We start from the raw sequence: 9,003 nt of genomic DNA on the forward strand, positions 1-9,003 counted from the left end.
GGGTCATGAACTGGTGTGTAAAATCTGGACACTCTGATGTGTAGTGGGATGTCTGTGCACAGTTTGAATACAAATATGATGTTGGGGGTCATTTTGACCCAGACACTTTAATGTGGGCAAGCAGCTTTTCAGATCCAAAAGAAAGATGTCTAATTGATGAACAGTACTTTGTTTTGACTGCTCAGAGACTGCCAGATACCCAGCCAGGTATGTGTAGAGCAGGAACTTTCTCTCATTTGACTCGTCACTCTTCTCATGTCATTTCTTTGACCAACATACCAAAAATGAGCTCCAGAAAATTTACAGCTGAATAAGCTTCACCACAGAGTTTGAACTGGGATAGTGATGCAGAGATAGATATTTCAGAGACAGAGGATCTTTCTGGCACGTATGGCATCAAAATGTGGGCAGCCTGTGATGCAATATCGAGTTTTGCATGGAATATGCAAGTGCATACTGGAAAGCTACCTGAGAAGATTCAGATGATGCGTGTGGTGCTGAGGATGAGTGAAGGACTGCAAAGTCATAACTTCTTTACAATATTACGGCCTTGGAGATGAAGTTCAGGAGAGAAAGCTGACTGTGTTGGCAACAGTCAGAAGAAATAAGACAGAAATTCCCGGTGAAATTCTGAAGATGCAGGGCAGACCTCTGCGTTCCTCAGCATTTGTTTTCACTGAGAAAGCAGCAGTTGTTTCATACTGCCCAAAGAAAAACAAAAATGTTCTTGTAGTGAGCACAATGCACACAGATGCATCTCTGAGCACAAGAGAAGACATGAAGCCACAAATGATCCTGGATTACAACTCAACCAAAAGGGGACTTGACAATCTGACAGCACACATACAACTGCCAGTGCAATATTTTGTAGATAAAACACTGAAAATCTCAGAAAAGTTAAATGAAAAAAAGAAGCGTGACATGGAAAGACTTTAACTAAACAGTTCTTAAATATACTTTTGGGATTAAAAATCTGTTGTCTGTCTCTTATCTGAATGTTTACATCATCTTAAACAAAGTTGTTACTGGTGTAACCTGTTTTTTGACTATTTTGTGTGGATTTTTACAGTGCGGGTCAAAATGACCCACAACATAATCAATGTGATTTTTTTTTCAACATAATATGAGGGTTAAAGCGTCCCATCGAAATACAAAAATCTGCTTTATTTGTTATACAGAAAAATGAGTAAGTGTGAGAATTTCTTGACCGGCAGGGGTTCACCGTACAACCAGAAGGGCGCGACTAAATCCTGGAGACCTTGTTACCGCCGCAGTTGAACCTGACATGCTGGCCGGCACTTACTGGCCTGCATCGCATTGATTGTGGCCGATGATGTAATATCAATATTGTCTACACACACACACACACACGTGCGCAAGGCTGTCAGCCTTGACGCTCCATCGGTCTGCAACGCTTTTTTTAAAAAGAGGCCAATCGACTTTTCTTTGAGTGCTAACGCTCAAGGCCCGCCGAGCGTGCCTGATCCGAATAACAAGCTCTGATATGGTCTTTTATTAAAAAATGTTTTTTAATATTTCACAGATAAGATTAGCACTACTGGACTAGCGTGGCGAGGGGAGTTACTCAACGACCCGGGACGATCGTTCGTCGTGTGCTGCACTTTGCTATTTCTCAATTAGAGTGCCTGACAGAGGACGGACGGCTGGAAACGGGGCGAGACAAAAGCTTCGACGTCCCCCCCCCCCCCCCCCCCCCCCACTCCCCACGGCCATTTTTTGGGATAAGTCAAACCGTCGTCCTACAGCTCCCGGGAGCGAGGCGGAGATTGAGTGGGGCTATTGTTTCGGCTAATGCAGTCAAACTGACGAGGAGCTAAGCCTTGAGTACACTTAGGCATGAATTTATGTGGGTTTTTCATGTTTTTGTATCGTGAGAAGTGAAAATTTAAAAAGCCAGAAAACCGATGACGAAAAAAAAAATCCTCAAATTCCCAATGGCCCCTCAAATGCCAGAAAAAATGCTTCAAAATTAAAAATAAAGAACACCCTCTCATTCAGCCTCTCTCTCACACAGAAGCTTTTGTCTCAAACGCAAACTCTCACGAAATTCTCTCTCTCTCTCTCTCCCCACCTACATTCTCGATACACAAATCTCTCTCTCAAACACGCAAACTCTCTCTCACACACTCATTTCTTTCTCTCACAGGTACACACAAACTCTCTCTCTCTCAGGTTCACACGCTCTCTAACAGTCTCTTTCTCTAACACACACACACACAAACCATCACAAACTCATTCTCTGGCTCCCTCTCAAAATCATTCTCTCACAAACTCACACTCCCAAATAAACTGCAACATTCTCTCTCACAATGCTCTCTCAGTTGAAAAACACTCTCACACACTCATTAACTCTCTCGCTGCCCACACACACACACACACACACACACCCATGCACACGCAAACTCACAAACTCTTTCTCTCACAGGAAACCCTCTCTCATTCTGCCTCTCTCTCACACAGAAACTTTTGTCTCAAACACAAACTCTCTCTCTCTCCCACTTACATTGTTACTATCCACAAAACTCTCTCTCTCTCATTCTCAATCAGGAATTCACTAACTCACTCACAAACTCTTTCAAATTCTCTCTCAAAACCCTTTCACACAGGCACGCCTTTCAAACGCACTCATTTACTCATACCGTGACAGCCACACATACACATTCGGTTTCCCACAAGTACCTCCTCTCACAGCCTCATCTACACAATCTCATAGTACAGTAATCACATTCTCTCACAGGCACACTGTCACACGCACACCAACTCCCTCTAACTCACTCCACCCACAAGTCTCTAACACGCACACACATTCACTCACAACCCCCCCCCCCCCCCCCACCCCCCAATCCCTCTCCTGTCTCTCTCTATCTCTCTCTTTAAACAGTTAATCCTGATGGGCATTTGATTGAGGTTTGAGTTTATACCGTCACGCACCCCCACCGCACACGCGCACGCTGCTAATAAAGCTCCCCGGGTGACGGCCGACTGCATGATGTCACATTCAAACATTTGATTGCGTTTGATTTAATCCGGATGATTGCGCAGTATAAAGTACTTGTATAATCTTTTACTTGGCAAGTGGCGGGTTTTCAAAGGACAATAATGATACAAAAAAACAACAACAACAACAACAAAAGCTTCATTTAAAGATGCCCCGCAGCAGACAGGAGGTCGTATTCCCTGTGTAGCAATTAACCAGGTGACAGTTTCATTGTTATGAAAAGCAAAGTGTTTAAGAATGTGAGTACTGAGCCACCTACCTCAGGCGGGATGGGGATTAGACACACGAGCGGCGGGCAAACGGCAAAACAAATCTGCTGAATTATTTATTTATTTTTTTGCTATCTGACAAAGGAAGCCCGCATCTTCTCACATCTCATTGATTGTTTTCATGTTAAGGTTTTGAATTGGTTGCCGTAAGCTGCCAGTTTCCTACCGTGGACCTTGACTATTCACATCCGCGAAGACAACAGCAAAAAATTCGCACAACAAAAAATGTACCTCACACACATTTGACATGAGCATTATTGATGATTACATTTTGAGATCACGCACCAGCAAAGACAGGCAGACTCTCCGGAACAACCAGGGCTCACCTTTGCTCCTCCCCAATTTACAAAGATGACTTCCTTGACACCCCTTATAACATTCCTATTTGCTCGGGCCTTGGTACCATCTTGTGACATCTCGGGGTGCTAGAAAACCAGCCTATGGAATCCATTTGTGATCATACACCCCAATACGGACGTACCGAGACCTCTAGTCCTTTTGATGTAGGACTTTTATTCAAAATTATTGACCGATGTGTCAAATTTCCCAAGCATCACAGCCATGGAGGACTGTCGCGAAGCAAGATAGTTTTGCCTTAAGTATCGGTGGCTGGTATCGGGAGCCTCCACGATCACATGATACCTTCGATTGGGCGGTGATATCGGCCCGACACGGATACCTTAGTATCGGTACTCGCCCCTCCCGAATAATAATGATAGTAATGCCCTCGACAAATTGATTTCTACAATGATTCACAGGGTTTGACGCTGTTATTATGCTTAAGGATGAAATACGATGACATCCAGCCATGAGTTTGGCCCCGTCTGTGTGCCCCAATCAAATTCATCGAAATCATGTTCAAACAGCGTCACTATGTCGACACGGTTTCAGCTTTGATCGTCGTCCGTCGATTCGTCTTTTTGGGGAGAGGCTGAAAAGGATTAATGGCTTGAGATACAAGCATGGTGACGGAACATACGATGGTCGTATCTCAAAGCTCGATCGAATATTCAAACAAGGAGCAGCTTTCTCTTCTTCCTCAGAAGATGAGACTGGTCGTTTTACGATCTTGCCCATTTTGCTTCGGGAGCGCGTCCATATTGCCAGTGTGTGACACGGTAAGCGATAATGGAATTATCTTATCTTATGTAAACGCAAATTGAGGGCTCCTATGGAATGGAGGAGATGGGAGTCAAACATTGCTCACACGCCAGCTCTGACAATGTGACTTGCCGGCCATTGTGCGCAAGCAATCGTGTTTTTATTCCTTTCGCATTCAGCACGCTGAGGTAGATTCGAGAGAGTCAAGAGTTGGAGTGGGTGTGGTAAAGTCAGGAGGAAGTGGGGGGGGGGGTGAGAGGTGGGTGGGTATTGTTTGAAGAGGAAATAAATGGATGGACAGGAGGGGATGACAAAACGATGCGAGAGGGCCGCGCGGCGCTGACACGGAACCGCCGACTGAGTCGGGGCTTTCTCAAGGACTTTTTTGTGATTCACTGTTTGATCCGGGCCTGCAGGGAGTTTTTCTCGGAGAGGCTGAGAGGCAGACGGGGAGCTGTTGAACTCAGATGAACTGAAGTGAGAGGGCAAAATGGGGGATTTTATTTATTTATTTATTTTTAGGGCGGAAATGGAGATGGATTGCTGTGTGATTTGGAGCAACAAAAGGTGACACATTTGCAGATCACGCTCAACTCAACAACAAAAAAAAAAAATGGTGATGGGGAGGTTTTCATTCAAGAGATTTGAGGAAACCACCGCTGACGTTGGATAAAAACCATGTGAGACAATGCTAATCCGACTTTGTAGGGCCAACACTCATCACACTTTTGTCCAAGTGTGATGAGTCAAGATCCTCTGTAGGCCCAAAGTTCAGCAGATTTGCAGGAGTGAATTGCAATCTAGTTCATTAATGAACGGCAGTGAAAGACTTAGTTGGGTACAAAAGAGCACCGTTGTGCTGCAACGTCCCCAACAAGTGACCTGCCATTTTACTTATCAAGTAGTGTTGCTTTTTTTTTTTTTAAACCATCCATGAAGTCGCACACAAGCGCGCACTAATTGTCTCATCAATCCTCATTCTCTACTAAAGTCTGGGAAAGTATCCTTATCAGTGGCCGAGCAGCCGTCTTTAAAAAAAAAAAAGTGGCAGCCAGAACCTGGACACCCCGCCACTATTCTCTTTATAAAAAGGGTGTGTGGTGCGTGCGTCAGCTCTCGTCATCTCGCCGCCAAGTGTATGCTTAACAAGCCTAGCCAAACATGTCGATGACTGAGAATTTCTGTTTGTCGATGGTGATTACTGGATGTAAATTACAGCCGCTATGATGTAAGGGTCCAGAAGCTGTACACGGTTGTTCATTTTAAATGGAGAGAAGTCAACAAACCACAATATGTCCCTTTTACAAACTAAATTTGGCCACTCACATGAATATGCGCGCCAGTAGCTCAAAAAGTCATGCTGCAGCTCTGCCAACACAAGCCCCACCCCCCACCCCCCAAACCCCGCTCCCGCGCAGGCCTGATCGGCGGGGTGGCAGGAAATAAAAAGGGGATTTGCGAACGCGCTAGCGAGCGACCGCGGCGCTAAGGCGAATTGTGCTCGCGTATGGAGATTCCTGGACAGTTCTTTTTTTCCAACCCCCCCAATTCAATCCTACGGGAAATTTAATACACAAATGAAATCAACTTTGGGGAGAGAGTAACTTTGGACCACCTGTCGTCAAGAAAAAAAAAGAGCCTTTGAGAAGTTGCAATGCACGTGTGCAACTATGAGTCAACAGTAAGACTCTTGAGTGCGAAAAATGTCAACACTGCGCGTGGAATGTGAAATAGCATCGTTAATCATTTATGGCCGACGGAATTTCATATGAAATCAATGAAAAGTGTCTGTTTCAGTGGTTTTCTCTCTAGCCTCTGCTTAAGTCGGCCCCCGGCTTAGGCTGATAAAGACGTGTGGGCCGAGGGCCACCGACCGCTTAGCCTCTGCGCACGTGTGTGCGTGCTGATGCATGCATGCCTGCAATTGCAATATTACACGCTATGCGCATGTTTGGTTTGAGCTAGGAGCATGCGCGTACGCTGATATGCATGCATGTGCCGGCATATGAACGGTCTGTTCAGTCGGAAGTGCTGGTGCGGATTGTGTGCAAAAAAGCGGAAATAACATATTGCTGCGAAATTGCTGAAATACTCTTCATTTGATTTCAGCCACACACTTTAGATGATGTGAATTTAGGTTTGTTAACAGATGCTTGCTTAACATTATGGAGGCTCAGTCATGATAGCGCGATGCCGGCATCGCGCTGCCGTTAGCCGTCGAGCAGAACTGCTATGAGCTACCGCTTAAGCTAGCTATTCCATCGCTACAACTATCTTAAAAAGAGCAGGGTGGATTTATTTTATTTTTTTCAGGCTCCCGATTTGTTGGCGTTCACAAATGGAGAGTTGCAAATAGGTATTTATCCTATTTGTGGAAGTAAATGCAACGAAATGACACATTGTTTGCATTAAGTATGGGCTCATTAGCTTAACGGCGGCGGATGATCGTAGCTTTTCCCGGACGATTTCTTTTTATGACCTCGTTGATGCTGCTCACAGCCTCTTGGGGGAGCTTATTGACATTTGATCAGGTTTGTATGTTGTTTGCCCTGAGATGCTATCATTTATTTTTATCATCAATTTTCCACTGAAGCTAGTCATGTGTTTAAATAAAGGAATGGATGTTTGGATGCTAAAACTGCTCTCTGAATAAAATTGCACCATCTCCTCATCCGAGAAAGTACTCGAGGCAACAAAGAGAGCAACAATAATTTTGAGGAAGGCGAAGACGAAGAGGTCAGCTCCTCCTCAAGACGCGGTAAGCACATTATATTGCTTTTGGGTGATTTAAAAGTTTTCCGCCTTTCCATGCCGCTTCAGGACAATCAGTCGATTGCTTGCAAAACACTTGTGAATCTTGTTTATTCTCCATTCAGGCTCGTTTAAAACCCCAAAGTCCGCTCATCCTCTGGGGAGTAATTCATTTGATCCTGACGTCTAAATTAACATTTGAGGCCCTTCATAAGTTTATGGAGTGATTCATCAAATAGGAATATCGTTACTGCGTGCAGGTTTTGGCTTAATAAAGCGCCCATCAACGTGCTATGTCTGACTCCGCAGCCATTAATTGCCATGCGGCAAAAAAAAAAGAAAAAAAAAGTGCTCTTCTACTTGATATTCTTTACAGTGGTAGAAATTCCTCTCTTTGATGCCAAGATGCTCCGCGGTGGGATTATTGATTGCCGTTAACTCCATGCTGGCGAATGGGCGGCCCGAGGAAGAGATATGAATGAATGAATAATGGAACTTTTTAAAAGCACTTTTACCCATTTAGAAGAGAACGATGATGGATTTTTCGTGTCACAATTCCAAATTCCACAAGGATCAAGAATTACAGCACAATCTTGCCAAAAAGTTCCATCTTGGAAAACACCATTGACGGGCTAACTATTAGCATCAATAGTCGTAGCGTTACAACCCTTTTAGCAACAGATATCTGAACACAAACAGAGACACAGCAAATCCTAATGCACACAGGCATATAGTCTTTATCCTCTGCAAAAGACAAATCAAAACAACTAATAATGTTGTAGCTTATTGAGTCCCTGAGAGTCGTGGTGATTCTTCTTCATTTGAATGTTTGAATGCATTGTACTGCCTCCAGTGGCCAAGGTGGAGCAATCTGATGAATTGAAATGGCGCATGAAATCATTTGTTTCCATTCGATTTATGTGACGACTCTGTTTTTCTAAAGCACACGATGTAGCGGGTTATTTTCTTTTCCACATTTTGTGGGGGCTACTTGAAAGTGGCTCTGGATCTTCAACCATCTCAAGCAGCCCTGGCAGAGAATCTGTGGAGCTGCGATTTAAAAAAATTTTTTTTTAGCCACATTGTTACGGAAGTGTGGGGTGGAAGTGCACGAGGGCTTCGACATCGTCAGGTAGCAAAAGATTAACTCGGTTGTTCAATTTCACACTTGATGGCAGGGCATCCAACTATTTTTGTACAAGATATTAAAAAGTCAATTTTCTGAAATGCATCCCCTGGCTCTCGTCCTCTGGCGTGCAAGCGTGCGTTACGTCCGGATGCGTGTTTCTACTTGCGCAAGCCAAGCACGGAGCGTGTCGGGTGGAAAGCGAGTGCCCGTAAAGACATTAAAAGCATGTTAATTTCATGAGGAAGCCGTTCATTCTCTGCACCGGGGGTCACCAAGGACCACAGGAGTCGCCCGTGGGCTACTCACCAGCCAGGGGAAATTGTGACTTCCTAGGAATGTTTTTCAGGCGAGTGTAAACACTGGCAGACTTGAATATTTCTGCTTGAGGTCTTAAAAAAAAAAAAAAATTAATCACAGTGACACAAACATCCTCAGAAGAGCGCTTAAAACGCATCATAAACATAATCCATCTGGCTCAAGGCCTGATTAGAACTTTATTGATACCCTTGGTTGCCGTTTGCGGTGCTGAAACTCAAATGAAGCGTGTCGAGTCTTTTCACCCCAGCACCTCAGCGGCTTGCTTTTAAGGAGGGCCGACTTTGAGTCGGTCAAAGAGTAGAATGCGAGGTCAGTTAAAAAATAAAAATAAAAAATTGCCTTCAGGAAGAATACATGTTTACTTGCGGAAAACGCTGCGGCGAACAATATTTATTACTAGTCAGTTTAAGAGATAG

Source organism: Hippocampus guttulatus, chromosome 13, assembly GCF_054856545.1.
Source record: "Hippocampus guttulatus isolate MCC_2025c chromosome 13, RoL_Hgut_1.0, whole genome shotgun sequence".
NCBI classification, from domain to species: Eukaryota; Metazoa; Chordata; class Actinopteri; order Syngnathiformes; family Syngnathidae; genus Hippocampus; species Hippocampus guttulatus.